The sequence below is a fragment of the Balaenoptera acutorostrata genome, chromosome 2, assembly GCF_949987535.1.
Source record: "Balaenoptera acutorostrata chromosome 2, mBalAcu1.1, whole genome shotgun sequence".
In the NCBI taxonomy this organism is placed as follows: Eukaryota; Metazoa; Chordata; class Mammalia; order Artiodactyla; family Balaenopteridae; genus Balaenoptera; species Balaenoptera acutorostrata.
In genome coordinates this window covers 39,153,512-39,174,657 of record NC_080065.1, presented here as the reverse complement: position 1 = coordinate 39,174,657, position 21,146 = coordinate 39,153,512, and the positions used below count along the sequence as shown (strand labels likewise).

The window sequence follows — 21,146 nt, the reverse complement described above, 5'->3', positions numbered from 1 at the left end:
CGTTCTTCGCACCATTTTTGTATCTGTATTAAATTTTTCTATAATGCAATTTTAAAATTTGTTAAAATCTACTAGTTCAAAAAATATAATATTTGTAATTTTATAATGCTAGGTATTTTACGACAACAGTGAAATGGATGAATAAGTGAATGAATGGATGAATGACATGACAACCCTGTGAGGTAAGGTACCGTCACTTCCTTTTCACAGATTAAAACGAAAAACAAAACTAAGGCCAACTGAAATTAAGAAAGTTGCCCTTAATGTCTTGACTGTTAGCTCCAAGAGCATGGAGATTGTATATTTAAGTTAACCTTACAACATGTGAAACCAGGAATTTCAAACACGTGAGGAAGAGAATGGGGTCAAGTTCCAGAAGCAACATGGCAGAAACTCAGACCCTTCCCCATAAAGATATGAATCTCAGTTATAATTCATTTCCAAAACACAGATCTTCCCAGCTCTTCTGAGGGAGCGTGGTTGCCTCCATACAAATAAGGAATGGCATTAAGGTACAGAACGAACCCATGGGTTGAATCACAAGCAGGTGGCCCTGAGCAGAAAAACAAAATGTATTCTACATCTCCTCAGGAATAACTAATTTAGGAAACACAGTACAGGAACACTCATGCCTATTTGCAGCTCGTGGTTTATTTTTAAGGGATTAAAAATATTTGCAAGTCAAAGCAGACACTGCTCTTTTGCTGCCTTATAACTTTCTTCAGCTCTAATGTAGTGTGTTCACTAAGAAGCAGGAACAACGTTTGAGTGATGGCCATAGGGGGTGTTAGAAAAAACATTTTTTTCTGTTTGAGCAGAACTCAAGAAAGTCTATCATGGCAGGAGGGCTGGAGTGCTACGGTCATGGAGGAGAACAGCATTTCAGAATAAAAGCTCTTACTTTCACCGTCATAAAAAATTCATCATAAAAAATTCAAATTTCAAGTAAAATTTGAAACCTTTACTAAGATCCTCCCATCCATCATAAGTGATCCCTTTACACGCTACAAGAAACACATCTGAGGATTCTTAAATAGTTATCCAGCAGTGGAGGTAAGTGAGGGGTGCTGGTGGCAGGGGACAAGGGGATGAATTCCAAAGCATATGTAGGAAAAAAAAAGCCCGCCTGAAGTCCAAGAGTCACATTGCCCCCTTCTGGACCTTTGTAGTCTTCACACAAGTGAGATGATTAAAAACCCATAAGCCTGCATGGACCTGCTAAAATAGGATAGTCGAATTCCCTTTTCCCCTCACAAACAATTTAGAAAGCCAGATTTGAAGGTTTCTAATAGAGGTACTAGAAGACAACCTAGGAAAGGAGAAAGGGCAAAGGGCATCAGAGGAGTAGGTGTTGACATGGGGGTGGGGCTGAACTCAGGACAGTTTGACTCACAATTTTATCTCCATTATTCCCCCCATATAACACCTACTACTAGCTATCCTTTCTCAAGTGCCTACTATGTGCCAGGAACCAAATTTTGAAAATCCTTCTGACAACCCTTCCAGCCAGGCCTAGAATATCTGTGTCTCTAGTGGTTCCTGCTTAGTACCACAGTTTTGTCTTTTCCTCTCTAAGTTTTCCCCAACCTGTGAAGATGGCTCCTTTCCCATTTCCTTCTAGAAGCATACTTTAAGTACTCCTGACCACACTGCTACTATCCTGTGGCACCTGAGGTCTGTATCCACAATCTGGTCCTTGACTTCACATTTCTTCCATTTCATTGGTGTGAATCAAGCCTCCCCGCAGCTCTCCTCAGGAGCAGGGTCCACGTGCAGGGGTCACGTCCATTCCCCTAGATTCCCCATCACCTAGGACAGTGCTGCACACATGGCTTGACGACTCACATGATGACTTTATCTCCACCTGCTTTCTCTGTAGGGGAAATTGCTTGTACTTTGGGTAGTAATCTCTCATATTTACTCTAAAGTAGGAAAACCAAGCTTCTGATTTTCTTCTCCAGACTTGCTCTCACATATTGGTGACTGGCAACACATCCTTCTAGCTGAAGCCGAAAACCTGGACTCCTCTTTTTATCTTATATCTCATGTTCAATCTGTCAGCAAATCTCATTGGCTCTATTTTCAAAATATATCCAGAACACAATCCCTTTATCCCATTATTACCCAAACCACAGTCATCCCAGTATTACCATTGAGTCCAAGCCACCATCAGTTTTTGATTGGATTTTAGTTACAGTCTCTGCAGCTGGTCTCAGAGCTTCTGTTTTATCTGGCACCCACCAGCCAGGTAAGATAGAAGCTCTGAGATCAGCTCAGACATCATCTGTTTCAGACAGAGCATCCAGGAAGATCCTTCTAAAAGACATCAGATCGTGTCACTTCTCTACTCAAAACCCTTGGATGGCTTCCCTTCTCACTCAGAGTAAAAGCTAAGACCCTTAAAATGGCCTTCAAGGCTCTGCCCAGTGTGGTCCCCTTCTTCTTTGATGTCATCTCTTCCAATCTCCACCTCACTCACTCCACCCAGCCACACTGGTCTCCTCACTCTTACTGGAGGGCACCAGACCTACTCCTCTGCAAATTCCTACTGATCCCTTAAGGATCATTTTAGGTGTTACCTCTTTCAGGAAGCTTGTGTACCTACACACCTAAACCAGGTGGAGTTCTCTTTTGTACTTCCAACATCTGTGGCTAGCACTGTGATTTTCTCCACCTCTTTGTACTATTATGACTTCTATGTTGACTGTCTCTCTCATAAATCAGATTGTAAGCTCCTTCAGGGTAGTGATCATATTTGACTTATATGGACTATATTCATAAGAGCTACAGTAATTGAGACAGTGTGTAAGGATAGACAAAAAAATCAAAAGAGAGTCCAGGAATTGACCCATATATACGGTCAACTGATTTTCCACCAAGGCGCCAAGCTAATTCAGTGGGGAAAGGCAAGTCTTTTTTAACACATGGTGCTGGACCTACTGGATGTCTGTGTAAATAAAAGTTGAACCTTGACCTTTATCCCACACCATGCACAGAAATTAATCTGAGATATGTCATTGACTTAAACATAAAACCTAACACCATAAAGCTTCTAGAAGTATATCTCCAGGACTTTGAAGTAGGGCAAGTTTTTTGGACTAGATACAAAAAGCACAAACAGTAAGAGGGAAAAAAAATTTGGTAAGTTTGACTTCATCAGCATTTAAAATTTACGGGTATCAAAAGATACCATTAAGAAAACCAACAGACAGATCACAGACTAGATTATATATCCAGGACTCTAAACAGTATTTGGCACAAATAAGAGCTCAATTAAATATTTGTTGAGCAAATGTGTAAAAGACCTGGCTCTTTTCCACCAGAATACATGGATATTCTAGCGGGTACAGCCAGCTGAGGTGTCAATATCCTACGACTATTGACTGGGCAGTGCTAGTTAGGGGGGAAATTTATCTTATAGGAGGAAGAAAAGTTATCAAGATTCACTAGTAGAACTGAAACGTGTCATCAGCAAATTTAGGAGAATGTGTACAGGGCACCAGGACCTGTAGAAAATCAGACAAAATAAGGTGTGAGTAACAGTAGAACACTCACATAAGGAAATTAGCTAAAAACACAGGAAGAATTTCACCAAATGGAGCAGAAGGAATATGCCTCATTCTTAGTTGCCTAGTTAGTGCTAATGATTTTATAATGAGAAACACAGATGCTGTAACTAGCAAATAAAGGTGAAGCTACAAGTGATCTACCGTAGATCTTAAGAGGATTGAGAGTTCTATCACAGGCAAACGGTGAGGTCAGGAAGGGAAAATTTTTAGTTAGGTAAAAAAGGGCAAAATTGATCCTGCACACTTGAGACTGCTTCTGGACATGGCATAGACCCAGGTTGACTGTACATTCTGGTTTGCCTATTACTGTCCATGCGTTTCCCAATGTGATTAATATTACCTCCTTTTCTTATTCTCAAAAGTGTCATTGTTTGGATGATATATAATGTGATCATTTTACTTAAATGTGTTATTTCTTCCTCTTACTTTGGATAGTTAATGAGGATAAATAAGTGTGTAGCTGCATATCCACTGTGTTATTTGTTTTACCTGATAGCATCCCTCCCTGGAAGGCACCTCAGGCCAAATAAGAGCGAGTGCTCACTTTCCTGACGACCAGTGTGAGACTGTGTTGACAAATGTATAACCTGATGTTTAGATTGCTTCCCTGCTCCTTGCTGTAACCAGGTGAGTTCGGCAGTAGAAGTCTTCAGTGTAATTATTTTGAATTAACATAGCTCGAGTCTACTCCTAAAACCACTAATTATATCAATACTTTCTTTTAAAGACATGGAAACCAAGGCATGAAATGATCCAGTTAAATGGCTTGTCTGGGATCATTCAGGGTGAAAAATCTAGATAAGACTCCTATTTATGATAAATGTATTTTCAGCTCACCATCACCACCATCATTCATTCATTTAACAAACATTTATTAAACACCTATTATGTGCCAAAAAAACCCCTCTCCACATGATGAGTTTACTAAGGCTCCAACGACTTGGACACTCACTGTGCGTGCATGACTTAAAATAGGCGATCTGCTGCTGAGATAAGCACATTGGGTACCAATGTTCGGTGTTTGAAGCGCGTTCTATGCTTCAACTGAGAAAATTGACTGGAAGGGACCCTGCAGTTCTACAGTAAGACAAATCTTAATTGTACAAGTGAACTTTAAGGGTCCAAGCAATGCAAGTGGGTTATGGAACACTTATGGGGAATAGGGGAGTAAGGGGAAGGGGCGGTTCTCGCATTCAGTGATGGAAATAAACATCCAACCATTCTACTGTATCTTTCTAATCTAAAGATTTTTTTTTAAACCTTAAAAAAGAATCTTTAATGACGCTGCTCTTTTACATGATACAACCAGCTAGGAACAGTCATTAATTAGTGTTTTGAATGGCTCATACATTTACATTAGAAACATCACCTTTGATGTCTTTGATTCCTGAGTCCATTGATCTGCCATAGCTTTGAAATCTCAGGCAGGAATTCATTCAGATCAACCTAACTTGAAAGAAAAGCAACCGCTTTCCTGCCCTCTGAATTATCCATCCATGGGGCTCCTCTCTGCTCTGGTAACCTCTGGAGTAAAGCTGGTTTTTCAAAGGTAGAAAACAGCTCTTTACCACAGTAACCACATAACAAAATGAAATAAATATATATAAGAAGAGAGTTGTTGCTTCTCATTTGCTCAAGCTGTAAAATAAATAAATACATATATACATAATTGGCTGCTACTAAGGAGAAGCCTAGATAGATATGTAGTATGGAAAATGGGAAGTCTAAAATTTTATTGAAATTTACTGATAATCTCAACTATTCTAGTCTTTGTTTAATAACAATTATTACACCAATAATAATAGCTAGCTCTTACATATTATAATACATACGATGGGGTGGGCACTATTCTAGGTGATTTATGTGTATTAACCATTTAATCCTTACATGAATTCTCGGTTTTACAAAAAGGGAGGTAAGGCGACTCCACCCATCCAGTATTCAAGCCCAGGCAGGGAGGCTCCAGTCTCAGGGCTCATCTTCACCACCACAGCGGGCTATATAGTTATTTCCAGAATGTTTTTACAATACAGTAATTATTTATGTCTAGGATTTAATATTTGGCATAAGGAAAGCTGAACACTTTGTTCTATGCAAGCTTTCAATAACTGTTGTGGGTGAATGAATGAGCATATAAATGTAGAAGATCACAGGTTTTCTCTCAGTTGCCTCTGCCCATCACTAATAATTTTCTTCTTCCCCTTCAAACCACCCTACCAGCTTGGTTAACGATAAATTTATTGTCTTCCCTCTGCTCAGTCTTAACCAATAGGCTTGCACTTCTCATCCTTCAGTAATTGGACATCCTGCTTAGGACCCACAAAGGGAGCAGGTGGTCCAGGCAGTCCAGTGGGGATGTGGGACACAAGGTGAGACCTCAGGAGAAGCACCAGTTTAGAGCCAGAGGCACTGAGAAGAGACAGAGATTGTATTCATTTGGGGAACACAGGGACTTCTTCTTTTTTAAAAAAATATTTAATTTATTTATTTATTTGGCTGCGCCAGGTCTTAGGTGTGGCAGGCGGGATCTTAGTTGCGGCAAACGGGATCTAGTTCCCTGACCAGGGATCGAACCTGGGCCCCCTGCATTCGGAGCACAGAGTCTTAACCACTGGACTACCAGGGAAGTCCCAACACAGGGACTTCTAAGACTGAAACTCTCTTGCCTCATCCTCCAAGATCTGCACCAGCCATAGGATGCATCATTCATTCATTCAACATTTATTGAGCATCTGCTATATGCCAACACCATGTTAAGCCTCAGATACATATGGCACTGAATGAGAAAGACACTCTCACTTCTTCTCACTATGATTATTACCTCTTCCCCAATACACACAACTCACGCAACCTTATTCTCTTAATCTCAATCTCTTCGTTACTCATCTCTACATCTTATTGGGACTCTCTCTCTCTGGGATTTCATTGATTGTCTGTATGGAGGTCATTATTCATTCATTTATATATTAAATGAGCATCTACTATGTGACAAACACTGTTCTAGGTGCAGGGGATATGATAATGAAGCAAAGTAGAGAGGATTTCTTCACTCAAGGGGTTTGTAATAATCCTCAAGTCTATCTACACTTGCTATCCTTTCTTCTCTCAGCGTCTTTAAAAGACATTAATCATATAAATGAATAATTATAACAATATGTGGTTTTATTTTTAACATATAAAGATACAATAGTTATAACAATAATAGTACAACAAAGAGGAGGAGGGAATGGAGCTATAAAGGAGTAAAGTTTCTTGATTTCACTAAAATTGAGTTAGTATAAATTTAAACTAGGTTCTGGGAGTTCCCTGGTGGTCTAGTGTTAGGATTTGTATCGAGAATCTATAAATAAAATAACTCAATTAAAAATAAAAAGATAACACAAAAAATAACTCAAATAAAAAGACAAATAACCCAATTAAAAATGGGCAAAGGATCTAAATAGACATTTCTCCAAAGAAGATATACAGACGGCCAGTAAAAACATATAAAGATGCTCAACGTCATGAGCCATCAGGGAACGCAAAACCACAATGAGATACCACTTCACACCCACTAGGATGGCTAGAATAAAAAAGACAGGTAATAACAAGTGTTAGAGAGGATGTGGAGGAACTGGAAACTTCATACACTGCTGGTGGGAATGTGAAATGGTGCAGCGCCTTGAAAAACAATCTGTCAGTTTTTAAAACAGTTGAATATAGTTATCTCATAAACTAGCAATTCCTCTCCTAGGTATATACCTTAGAGAAATGAAAACATGTCCACACAAAAACTTATATACAAATGTTCATAGCAGCATAATTCATAATAGCTAAAAAGCAGAAACAACCCAAATATCCATCAACTGATGAATGGATAAATAAAATGTGGTATATCCATACAGTGGATATTATTCATCAATAAAAAGAAATGAAGTACTGACATATGTACAAGGACAAACCTTGAAAACATTCTGCCAGGTGAAAGAAGCAGTCATAAAGGACCGTATATTGTATGATCCCATTTACATGAAGTGTTCAGAATAGGCAAATCTATAGCAACAGAAAGTAGATTAGTGGTTGGCTAGGGTTTAGAGGGAGGAGTTGGGAATACTGACTAAGCAGAGCAACATTTCTTTTTAGGGTAATGAAAATATTCTAAAATTGATTGTGGTGATGTAAATATGCACAGCTCTGTGAATATACTAAAAGTCACTGAATTGTATACTTTAAATGAGTCAATTGTGTGGTATTTGAATTACATCTTAATAAAGCTGTTAAAATACATTTGAAACAATTAAGGGAATTAAAATGTTACACTAGAAAATATTCACTTAATGCAAACTACCCAGCCAGCTGCCTTCAAATCTTTTTCCTACTACCTTGACCATATTTTTGGATTAAATACAACCTTCTGATTCCAGACCATTCCTGTTCCCTTTCTGCCATTCACATTTCTGCACACATCTTCCATCCCAGCTCACTTTTTTGTTTTTTGGCTGTGCCGCACGGCATGTGGGACCTTAGTTCCCGGACCTGGGATTGAACCTGCACCCCCTGCAGTGGAAGAGTGCAGAGTCTTAACTACTGGACCACCAGGGAAGTCCCTCCAGCTTGCATTCTTAACAGCTAGCTCCCCTTTCAGACTTTTATTTAGTTCTTGCCTGCTGTTCTTTGCCTACACTGTCCAAAATGGCTAGAAGTCCCTCCAGCTTGCATTCTTAACAGCTAGCTCCCCTTTCAGACTTTTATTTAGATCTTGCCTGCTGTTCTTTGCCTACACTGTCCAAAATGGCTAGAACAAAGAATTACAGAATGTTAGAAACGGGGGACACTTCAGTGCTCCTCCCCTCCCACCCCTTCACTTTAGGGCTTAGGAGACAAGGGCCAGAGAGATTAAATGACTTGTCCCTAGTTCCCAAAATACTTTGTCTTTGGCCCACCTCTTCCAAAAAGCCTTCATTCATTAAGTGAACACTTCCTTATCTTTCTACCCAATCTCTGACACCATTCTTTATTGTACTACTGAACTGTATCAAATGCATTGATCTCAAGATGTCATTCACATTTAAACACAAATTTTGCATCCCAGAGGGAAAAAAGCAGCGCTTTTATCTCCATGGCTACTATATCTGATGTCTCAGCTGCTGTAGCTTTTTCTTCTTCTGTTGTCATGAACAATTTAAAATTCATAAGAGTATGGACACCAAGGAGGGAAAGCGGGGGTGGGGGTGGTGGTGGTGGTGGGATGAACTGGGAGACTGGGATTGACATGTATACACAAATATGTATAAAATAGATAACTAATAAGAACCTGCTGTATAAAAAAAATAAAATAAACTTCAATAAAATAAAATAAAATTCATAGGAGGCTGGCCTCAAACCAGCCAGGAGCAAACACAGGGAAAACCCCCCCACCCGGTTTCCATAAAGGACATTCCCTCAACTCACTTCACAGAAAACCATTCCTGAGGTCTTCAGTAAACAGCAATTTAGCCCATAGAAAATACAGCATCTCCACATTTTTAAATGCTCTCGGGAAAGAAAATGGTAATAAAGGGTATTTACATGTCTTTATAGGTCGATACCCGTAGGTATACCAGGATCAAAGATTAGTTGTTTTTTTTAATCAAATAAATATTCATCTTGATGAGAAATAGGATATCCTCTAGGGAGGCAGGAAATTCATAAATCATGTAGGTATAAGCAGTCATTCTGGATTTTACATGAAGAGAAAATACATTAATACCAAACTGGCCTTCCATGTGAAGGGAGTAACATAGTAAGTAATAATGTAAATCCGTTAAAGAACATGAGTCATGAAGTCAAAGATCACGCAGGCCTACCTGGCTTGGAAAAGCAAAATTCACTGCTCTCTAAAAGGAGAGGAAGGGCCCTCCTGTCTGGCTGTGCCTTTGCTGCTCCAGGAACTGCTGAGCACAGGCGTCTGTCTGCACAGAGGACCTTGGCGACTGAGGAAGAGAAAGGCAAATGTAATTAGAGACGCTTTCTTCCCCAGAACGGGAACACTTTGAGGCTGGTTGAAGAAGAAGTGATTACACAGTGTTGGCGAGGCAGTTTAAGGGGCACCCACCAGGGAGCCAGGAGGCTTCTGGAGCCAGTTCTGAGAATTACATACTGTTCCATGGTGCTTGCTAATTGACCCGGTATTTCAGGCTGAAAATATTTCCCCAAGGAGGTGAGTGAAAGTAGATAACAAGGATCTCATCTCATGGGGCAGCCCACGAACAGAGCATGAGCTCTAGAAACCAGGTATTATTCGAATGTATAAAACTGCAAAAAGATCACAGACTGCACACGGAAAGATCCTGAATTATGCATCAAGAAGATTTCTGCTGTGATTCTCAGCCCACACTCCCCCTCCTCCCTGCCCTGTACTACTTTAGTTTGAATTTTATGAATTATTTATCATTGTAAAGATAAGGGGTATGTACGGATCTGTGAAATAGGCACATCTCTGAGAGCTTCATGATAACAGTCACTTCATTTAAGTGGCGATCTATGCACACATAAGGAAAGATACCTACAAAGTGCAGGAAAAGTTCTGGATGTGCAGTACCCAACTGTTGCCAAGGAGGAGGGAAATGAAATAGGGGCGGAGGTGGAGAATTCAAGAAGCTCTTTCACATTTCACCCTGTATACTTCAGTGTGCCCTTTTGTTGTTGTTGCTATTTGGACTATTTATGATTATGACAGCAATTTTCTTGGCTTAAGGACTAAAAATATACGTTTACCTCCACGGATTTCTGGGGAACATGGCCTCTCTCTGGTGACTGTGTATGTAAAAGTAACTCATCTCTGATACAATAGACTGGCCTACCCACCCGGCATGGTCTAGTCCAGCATTCCAAAGCTGAGATTTTCCAGAGTTGTGAGTTCGGAAGTAGGATGACTTGGAAAGAAATGAAATCTGGCACTTTGTGTCAAGTGGTTGAAATGGTGACATAATTACCAACTGACTGTAGAATACACCCCCAGGCAGAAGGGGGTGCTCCAATATTGGTGATGAAAACAATACATGGTACTGTGGTGCAAGTATCTGACACCAGGCCTGGAGGAACACGAAGAGGGACTTAAAGCCCTCATGGAGAATATTAGCTGGTGTGCCCTCTGCATTTGTTTTTGTTTCTCTCAGAGTTAGGGCTTTGGGAATCCCGAAGAAAACAGTGTAATGAACTCTAGTCTCAGGATCATGGGGGGAATTCTCTTCCCAGTTGAGTTATGGATATTTCAGAATATTCAGAAACAACCCCAGAGATGTATTTAGCTGCTGCCTGGGGCCTTTTGTTCCCAGACAGATTTGGGGGCTGACAGTGGGTGATGACATGATGCATGTCATCGGGATAAAGCTGTGTCTCTACAGGCTGAATCTTCTCCTTTTGTCACTGAGCCACAGTTCCCGAGTAAGTAAGGGGACCAGGTTACCTTTGCACAGAGGAGCCACCTACAAGGGGAGGATGAGAGATGGGTGAAAGGAATGGGGGCCCCTGCTGAGCCCTCCGATCTGAGCCAAGGTTGTGTCAGGAGTCTCATGACAGAGCTGTGCTGAAACGGTGGTTATGTCAGAGGCTGGATCTGGTCCTGAGGATTTTAAAGTCTGTGAGGGATTTATTGGGGGCCCTCGGATGAGGGCATTTTAAAATACCCGTTGGAGCCTGGACTAAGTGCAAAGGATGGAGGCACTCTGCAGAGGGAACAGATGCTGGAAGGGTGCCTGCCCGGGAGGGGCCACGGCCAAATGTCAGCAATGACAAGCAGTAGAAATCCAAAGGCAGGGCACGACCCTGCCACCCAAGTCAGAAGTCTCAGCGCCGTCCCTGGCTTCTCTCTTCCCCTCACCCATCACTCAGTCCTGTCGACTCTCCCACTTCAAACCACCCCAGTCTTTTTACCCATCATCCTGACCACCGCCTGTACTGGGCAGGCTGGATCCCACAAGACACAGTGATGCACATGCTTTAGGGCACCAGCGGACCAGGGCACCAAAGAGAAGAGGCAATAGAAGTCTTAAAATATTTTGATATTTGATATAATTTTTTCAATGCATCTAAACAATCATCATAAGAAAAATCAGAACTTGGGTTCTATTATTCTTATTTTATGGTTAGCTTTGCTTAAATTTTGAATTGCATGTGGGGGATGATGATGGTAATGGCCTTTAAAGGTCTCAATCCCACCCGGTACCTAGTTGGCTGAAACAGCCTTTTAGCAGGCTTTTCTACTTCCTGTCTTGCCCAGTTCAACTTCATTCTCCAGGAAACCACCTGCAGGATCTTTCTAAAATGTAGATATTACTTTCCCACTTAGCATCCTTCATTAAAATGACTGCAGGAGGCCGCTCTCGCCTTCTGAGATGGCCTACACTGCATCTGTGGAGCGTGTTTCTCTCTAAATAAATCCACTTCTTACCTATCACTTTGTCTCTCACTGAATCCTTTCTGCGACGAGACATCAAGAACCTGAGCTTCATTAAGTCCTGAGACCAGAAATGGGAGCAGTTTGAGGGCAATTCCAAGCTGCAGCACGTGGGCAGTAAGGGAGCCGCCCGAGTGCTCCCGCACCGTCGGGCCCCACGACGAGCACGGTATTGATTCCGTTTCCTAAACTTTCCGAGAAACTATATACCTCAGTACTCCATCACGGTCTGTCTGAAGGTCGGAGGACCTCAGCTCCGGGCAGGCGCCCTGGATTGGCGAGGACAGGGAGCTTCTCCCCCGCTTCCTCCCCCTGCTGCCCCTGCCAGCCCAGCGCCACGGCGGATGGACTGTGGGAGCCCCACGCCTGCGGGCGGCAGGACCGGGAGGGAAGGGGCAGCTGCCGTAGCACAGCGAGGGGAGCTCTCCAACCTCCACTTGGATCCACTGACATCACGTACGGGTTCCACGCCGGTCACGGTCAAGGTCCCGGTCTCGGCGTTTTCCCTGCCCCGCCCTCCCGACTGTCTTCCTAGCGCAGACCCCCTTCCACGTGGCGTACCTGCTCTCTCTGGATACGAACTTTCTATGGTGGGACACTGAACACAGATAGATATAAGGAAGGATGTACGGTCAGTTCCTATGGTTTCTGTAGGTCATCCTCATCTTGTAAATTCTCCACAAAGCAGATCACAGCCGTGAGGAGGAGGGGCTGAGCCCTTGGGGCCAGAGGGAGGAGGTGGCCTCCTTTGCCCCCGGAGCCTTATGGGGGGTAGGTGCTGCTGTGGCCGCCACCCTGGGGGGCTAGCGCTGCCCTGAGGCCTAGACGCCGGCATCTCGGTTTGGCTTCAGCTGGGAGTCACCTCATGCTCTGTGCTGGAATCCACTTTTCATGCCTTTGGTGTCTGTAAACCCTGGATGGGTTACTTATTTTGACAAATTGTTTCTTCGGGTCTTTGTAAGTTAAATTTCTTTTCTCTAAGGATAAAAATGAATAAAAAAGAATCTCCCAGCAAAAAAAAATTTAAAAAAAGACTACAGGATAAAATTCAATTTCCATTGCATGGTCTAGAAAGCTCTTCAAGATCTGGCTCTTGATTTTATTTCTAGCTTCATTTCTCATCTCCCCCGCTCCCTCTCATTTGCCCCCTCCATATACCCTGATGGGGTTCAGGACATGCTACCCCAAAATATGGCCCCATAGTATTTTAAGCAGGAGAGTCACTCCGACTTTCTTCTCCCCTTGCCCTTCTTCCCTGAAACATGTTATACAACCCTCAGGTGAGATGGGCTCTCCCTGTACCTGGAGGAAAGGAGCAGCCTTATCTCTGAAGACAAAGGGTCATAGAGAAGAATCCTAACAAAGAGGCTTTGCTAAGTTTCTACCAGTTGACTACACTCAACTCGTACTCCTTAGCCTATCATATTCCTCCATGACTGTCCACTCTTCATCAAACCCAGTGTAAAACACTCAGGCCTGTTTCTTTGGGTCTTCATTTCCTTATGAAGGCTCCCATGTCACATAAGATGTATATGAAATAAATTTGTATCCTTTTCTCTTGTTAATCTGTTCTTGTCAGTTTAATTTCCAGACCCAGCCAAACTTTCCATCCTTTATAACCCTATATTTGAGACATATCAAAACACCTGAGGTCTCATAAACATCCCAGGCTGCTTCATGCTTCTCTGCCTTTGTACATGACATGCCCTCTACATGGACTGTTTCCATGACCCATTCACCATCAAACCTCTAAAACTCTATCTGTCCGTGAAGTCTTCCTTGACTCTCTTACACCCACGGGGCTCTCAGAGTATTTCATGCATCCCGCTAGGTATACCTGCCTCTCTGTGGTGTCACTGTTTGTGTGCACATCTCTGTCTACCTGTTTAGACAACGAAGGAACCGAGAGCAGAGATGTTCTATTCCTTTTCTATCTCTAAACAGTGCCTGGTACATCATAGGTACTCAATGCATGTTTATGCAGTAGAAGAATTAATCAATGAATTAAGACAGGTTTATTTTGTTGGTAAGCAGAAAAATTATTTTAAATTCTTGTTTTACAAGAGATTAATTTCATTCCTTTTCTTAATTTCAGTCACCTAATGGTTGAAATTCTACATATTCAAATTAAGACTACATTCCATTCCCTTTCCTTTCCTTTTCTTCTTTTCCCTTCCCTTCCTTTCCCTTCCCTTCTGTTCTCCTTCTGATACACCTCGCAAGAATTTAGCTCCTCCTCTGGTTTTCCCCCATGAACTCCAACATTTTCCTTCAACATCTTCAAATCCTGTCTGGTGTTTGAGTTACTTGGGTACATATTTGTCCTCCTGACCGGAACGTGGGTTTCTATGGGGCAGGTCCTCAATCTTATTAATTTCAGGATTCTGGGCACCCAGTATCCAGGAGGAGTACATAAATGCTGGCTGACTTGACTTGAATCGTACAGATACTTTAAAAGGTAGTGTGGGGCTTCCCTGGTGGCGCAGTGGTTGAGAATCTGCCTGCTAATGCAGGGGACACGGGTTCGAGCCCTGGTCTGGGAAGATCCCACATGCCGCGGAGCAACTAGGCCCGTGAGCCACAACTACTGAGCCTGCACGTCTGGAGCCTGTGCTCCGGGACAAGAGAGGCCGCGATAGTGAGAGGCCCGTGCACCGCGATGAAGAGTGGCCCCTGCTTGCCACAACTAGAGAAAGCCCTCGCACAGAAACGAAGACCCAACACAGCCAAAAATAAATAAATAAATAAGTAAGTAAATTAAAAAAAAAAAAAAGGTAGTGTGGATCTTGGAAGATACAGATATTTCTCTCACAGACATCCTTCTCTGGCTGAAAAAACAAAAAACCCACCACAAACAACTGTTGTATGATGAAGAAGAAAAGGCAAAAATCTAAAAAAGACAACCAAACAAAAACCAAAACTCTTTCAAGCGCTGTCTCCTAAAACAAGGGCCGGTTTGTTACAAGTGCCCCTCACCCGAGCACCTCTGGCTGGAAAATTTCTGAAACCTTGTGAGTTTGAGGAGATGCCCTACTGCTTTTGTACAGCATTCTAAGGTTCCCAGTGAAGCACACCTCAAATGTGGGTAGACATTCCTAAGAAGGCTATTTGAGTTGGAAACATCCAATGTTTACAGACCAACGCTTGCTCCAGCCCACAGACAATAAAAACAACCCGATTATGGTTTCCCTTTGGAAGGCTACTCAGATTAAAATGATCACAGTACAAGTAAAGAAGGCTCCGTTTCCCTCTGTTTTTATTTTAAGGGTGTGACACGTTAGTAGCCTCCAGCAGATTTTGCTGTGTTTTAAAGCATGAGAAATAATCCCTGCTCTATTTTCAAGACCTTCTCTGCACTCCTCAGTTCCTCCAAAATGGTTCTGCAAATATACACACCCATGCACTTGCCTTTGCCCTTCTCCCTACTCCTTGCCTTCTTTGTGTTTACACTTCCCCATGGGAGCCAAAACCAACACTAATTAGTGGTGAATTAAATCCTACCACTAGGACACTAGAGGATCAGTGTTTACCCAGGATTCCAAGGCATCCCTCGTCCCTTGTCCCAAGCTCAAAGACTCACAGTTAAATATGCAGCCCTGAAAGGAATTCTGAGATCTGAATCTATTATGCAATTTATTCCTAAAGTTTTACCATCCCTATCGTAAAATATCCTTTCATGCCCAGGTAGCCTGACATACCCAACTTGCCCTGACTGGAGCACACTTGCTCCTTGTCTCACTCAGCCTTCAAGACCCTGCTGAAGTATCACCTTCTTGGTGTTAGACCAGACAGAGTTAGCTGTTCCACCCTAATCACTCCCACTGAAATTCATTTCTTGATATTTTCAGATCTTATCCTGATATTCTGTCTTGCTATCTCATATCTGATAACCTATCAGCTCATATTCTAATTATGTTTGGCCTTTCTAGACTGACCTCAGCTCCTTGTTTACCTTGTATCCTTAATATTCCCCAGCATCTAGTCCTAGGATATGGTAGGTGCCAAAAAAATATTTGTTTTAAAATAATTAAAACAATATACGAAAGATGAAGTAACATAAACCTATAAACCACAAACTAATAGCACCTTTGGAAGGACGACTGCAAGCAGTCGTGCTTTTAGTTGGTGTTAACATAGTCCTACTAGCATTTTATTCAATATGACAGAGAAGGTATACTAAAAGCTACTTTTATAAGCAATTACTATATACCAGACACTGTGCTTTTGTATTATTGATCACTCATTATGACAAACCCTGTAAGACAGATATTAAAATTCCCATTGCACTGATGAAATAACTAAAGTTTATAGAGGCTGAGGAATTGGCCCAAACTCAGAGAGCAAGTGAGTGTCAGGGCAGCATGGGCTCCAGGCCCTCCTGACTCCACTGGCTGCCTCCATGTGGTCTACACTATAGTAGAACATAACGCTCAAAGGAACAGGCTGTTGCCCTGAGGTCCAAGCTTGGGCATGAGTTACAGATAGCAGCAAGGGCAGGCAGGAGAATCAGAAAGGAAGAGTCTTTAAAGTGTTTTGTTTTCTAATAAACCACTGGGCCTGATGAATATCAGTGACAGTAAATATACAAATGGAAGTATCTTTTATTCGAAACTACATAATAGACTTGCCTTCCCCATTGCAAGTACCCGACCTGACTTGATGAAACTCTAGATAACCCTATGCTATTGGATGACAACCTACACAGAGAAAGATCAAAATGGTTCACTATGATTACTATTACTGCTAAACAAGTTCAAATGACTCAATGGAAGTTATAAATAAATAAGAATACACAGCAGGGGCTTCCCTGGTGGCGCAGTGGTTGAGAATCTGCCTGCTAATGCAGGGGACACGGGTTCGCGCCCTGGCCTGGGAAGATCCCACATGCCGTGGAGCAACTAGGCCCGTGAGCCACAACTTTTGAGCCTGCGCGTCTGGAGCTTGTGCTCCGCAACAAGAGAGGCCATGACAGTGAGAGGCCCGTGCACCGCGATGAAGAGTGGCCCCCACTTGCCGCAACTAGAGAAAGCCCTCACACAGAAACGAAGACCCAACACAGCCAAAAATAGATAAAGAAAGAAAGAAAGAAAGAAAGAAGCTTTCATTTAAAAAAAAAAAATTGTGGTAAAATACATTTAAAAAAATGTTTAAAAAAATAATTAAAAAAAAAAAAAAAAAGAATACACAGCAATACTTGCTGTATATGTATACACCAGAGAAGAAACAAGCTAGATCACAGCTCAGGCCATCTTGGAATAGAATACCTGTTGAAATTTAGCAGACTGCACAAAAAAGTGAAATTATAAGCCAATTTTGCTCCCTAACATATATATAAAAAATGTAAAATACATAGTAGTAAATGAAATCTGGCAGTGTATTTATAAAAGTATGACCAGCTAAAACTTCTCCCAAGAATGTAAGCATGGCTTAACAATAGAAGATGTGTATATTTAATCTAACACATGAATCAATTAAAGGAGAAAAATAAAAGAACAGCTCAGCAGGTGCAGAAAAAGCATTCGATAAAACTGTACACTCGAGCTATTTGTGAGGATTTGGTTCAAGATGGCAGAGTAGAAGGACGTGCACTCACTCCCTCTTGCAAGAGCACCAAAATCACAACTAACTGCCGAACAATCATCGACAGGAAGACACTGGAACTCACAAAAAAAGATAACCCACATCCAAAGACAAAGGAGAAGCCACAATGAAACATTAAGAGGGGTGCAATCACAATAAAATCAAATCCTATAACTGCTGGGTAGGTGACTCACAAACTGGAGAACAATTATACCACAAAAGTCCACTCACTGGAGTGAAGGTTCTGAGCCCCACGTCAGGCTTCCCAACCTGGGGGTCTGGCAACGGGAGGAGGAATTCCCAGAGAATCAGACTTTGAAGGCTAGCGAGATTTGATTGCAGGATTTCAACAAGATTGGGAGAAACAGAGACTCCACTCTTGCAGGGCACACACAAAGTAGTGTGCACATCAGGACCCAGGGGGAAGGAGAAGTGACCCCATAGGAGACTAACCCAGACCTACCTGCTAGTGTTGGAGGGTCTCCTGCAGAGGCAGGGGGTGGCTGTGGCTCAATGCGGGGACAAGGACACTGGCAGCAGAAGTTCTGGGAAGTACTCCTTGGTGTGAGCCCTCCCATTGCCCACCATCAGCCCCACCAAAGAGCCACTAGGCTCCAGTGCTGGGTCACCTCAGGCCAAAAAACCAACAGGCAGGGAACTCAGCCCCATCCATCAACAGACAAGCAGATTAAAGATTTACTGAGCTCTGCCCGCCAGAGCAACAGTCAGCTCTACCCACGACCAGTCCCTCCCATCAGGAAGCTTGCACAAAACTCTTAGATAGCCTCATCCACCAGAGGGCAGACAGCAGAAGCAAGAAGAACTACAATCCTGCAGCCTGTGGAAAGAAAACCACATTCACAGAAAGATAGACAAAATGAAAAGGCAGAGGACTATGTACCAGATGAAGGAACAAGATAAAACACCAGAAAAACAGCTAAATGGAGTGGAGATAGGCAACCTTCAAGAAAAAGAATTTAGAATAATGATGGTGAAGATGATCCAGGACCTCAGAAAAAGAATGGAGGCAAAGATCGAGAAGATGCAAGAAATGTTTAACAAAGACCTGGAAAAATTAAAGAACAAACAGAGATGAACAAGACAATAAGTGAAATGAAAAATACACTAGAAGGAATCAATAGCAGAATAACTGAGGCAGAAGAACGGATAAGTGACCTGGAAGACAGAATGGTGGAATTCACTGCTGTGGAACAGAATAAAGAAAAAAGAACAAAAAGAAATGAAGACAGCCTATGAGAACTCTGGGACAACATTAAATGCACCAACATTCGCATTATAGGCGTCCCAGAAGGAGAAGAGAGAGAGAAAGGACCCAAAAAAATATTTGAAGACATTATAGTCGAAAACTTCCCTAACATGGAAAAGGAAATAGCCACCCAAGTCCAGGAAGTGCAGAGAGTCCCAGGCAGGATGAACCCAAGGAGAAACACACTGAGACACATAGTAATCAAATTGACAAAAATTAAAGACAAAGAAAAATTATTAAAAGTAACAAGGGAAAAATGACAAATAACATACATGGGAACTCCCATAAGGTTAACAGCTGATTTCTCAGCAGAAACTCTACAAGCCAGAAGGGAGTGGCACAATATATTTAAAGTGATGAAAGGGAAGAACTTACAACCAAGATTACTCTCCCTGGCAAGGATCTCATTCAGATTTGACAGAGAAATCAAAAGCTTTACAGACAAGCAAAAGCTAAGAGAATTCAGGACCACCAAACCAGCTCTACAACAAATGTTAAAGGAACTTCTCAGGCAGGAAACACAAGAGGAGAAAAGGACCTAAAATAACAAATCCAAAACAATTAAGAAAATGGTAATAGGAGCATAATATTGATAATCACCTTAAATGTGAACAGATTTAATGCTACAACCAAAAGATACAAACTTGCTCAATGGACACAAAAACAAGACCCATATATATGCTGTCTACAAGAGACCCATTTCAGACCTAGGGACACATACAGACTGAAAGTGAAGGGATAGAAAAAGATATTCCATGCAAATGGAAATCAAAAGAAAGCTGGAGTAGCAATTCTCATATCAGACAAAATAGACTTTAAAATAAAGACTATTACAAGAGACAAAGAAGGACACTACATAATGATCAAGGGATCAATCCAAGAAGAAGATATAACAATTATAAATATATATGCACCCAACATAGGAGCACCTCAAAACATAAGGCAAATGCTAAAAGTTATAGAAGAGGAAACTGTCAGTAACACAATAATAGTGGGGGAGATTAACACCTCACTTACACCAATGGACAGATCATCCAGACAGAAAATTAATAAGGAAACACAAGCTTTAAATGACACAATAGACCAGATACATTTAATTGATATTTATAGGACATTCCATCTGAAAACAGCAGATTACACTTTCTTCTCAAGTGCACACAGAACATTCTCCAGGATAGATCACATCTCAGGTCACAAATCAAGCCTCGGTAAATTTAAAAAAATTGAAATCATATCAAGCATCTTTTCTGACCACAACGCTATGAGATTAGATATAAATTACAGGGAAAACAACGTAAAAAACACAAACACATGGAGGCTAAACAATACGTTACTAAATAACCAAGAGATCACTGAAGAAATCAAAAAATACCTAGAGACAAATGACACGACGTGAAAACACGATCCAAAACCTATGGGATGCAGCAAAAGCAGTTCGAAGAGGGAAGTTTACAGCAATACAATCTTACCTCAAGAAACAAGAAACATCTCAAATAAACAATCTAACCTTGCACCTAAAGGAACTAGAGAAAGAAGAACAAACAAAACCCAAAGTTAACAGAAGGAAAGAAATCATAAAGATCAGAGCAGAAATAAATGAAATAGAAACAAAGAAAACAATAGCAGAGATCAATAAAACTAAAAGCTGGTTCTTTGAGAAGATAAACAAAATTGATAAACCTTTAGTCAGACTCATCAAGAAAAAGAGGGAGAGGACTCAAATCAATAAAATTAGAAATGAAAAAGGAGAAGTTACAACAGACACTGCAGAAATACAAAGCACCATAAGCGACTACTACAAGCAACTCTATGCCAATAAAATGGACAACCTGGAAGAAATGGACAAACTCTTAGAAGGGTATAACCTTCCAAGACTGAACCAGGAAGAAATAGAAAATATGAACAGACCAATCACAAGTAATAAAATTGAAACTGTGATTAAAAATCTTCCAACAAACAAAAGTCCAGGACCAGACGGCTTCACAGGTGAATTATATCAAACATTTAGAGAAGAGTTAACACCCATCCTTCTCAAATTCTTCCAAAAAATTGCAGAGGAAGGAACACTCCCAAACTCATTCTATGAGGCCACCATCACCCTGATAGCAAAACCAGACAGAGATACTACAAAAAAAGAAAATTACAGACCAATATCACTGATGAATATAGATGCAAAAATCCTCAACAAAATACTAGCAAACAGAATTCAACAACACATTAAAAGGATCATACACCACGATCAAGTGGGATTTACCCCAGGGATGCAAGGATTCTTTAATACACGCAAATCAATCAATGTGATACACCATATTAA

The 21,146-nt window shown here is 41.5% G+C and overlaps 1 protein-coding gene and 1 non-coding gene across 4 annotated transcripts in view; both read right to left on the bottom strand.

The window, feature by feature from the left end:
- The window catches only part of NIM1K (NIM1 serine/threonine protein kinase), a 68,540-nt gene that overhangs the window by 33,072 nt on the left and 14,322 nt on the right, over positions 1 to 21,146 (bottom strand). For 2 of the 3 annotated variants that reach the window (XM_057541406.1, XM_007195542.2), the window contains exon 2: positions 9,395 to 9,520. The exons of the other annotated variant lie outside the window; for it this stretch is intronic. The gene's annotated coding sequence lies outside the window, so the exon portion shown is untranslated. The remainder of the gene's footprint in view (positions 1 to 9,394; positions 9,521 to 21,146) is intronic. 3 annotated transcript variants of the gene reach the window in all.
- Positions 6,123 to 6,195, bottom strand: TRNAR-CCG (transfer RNA arginine (anticodon CCG)). The gene has a single exon. It is a non-coding gene; the product is annotated as a tRNA-Arg (tRNA).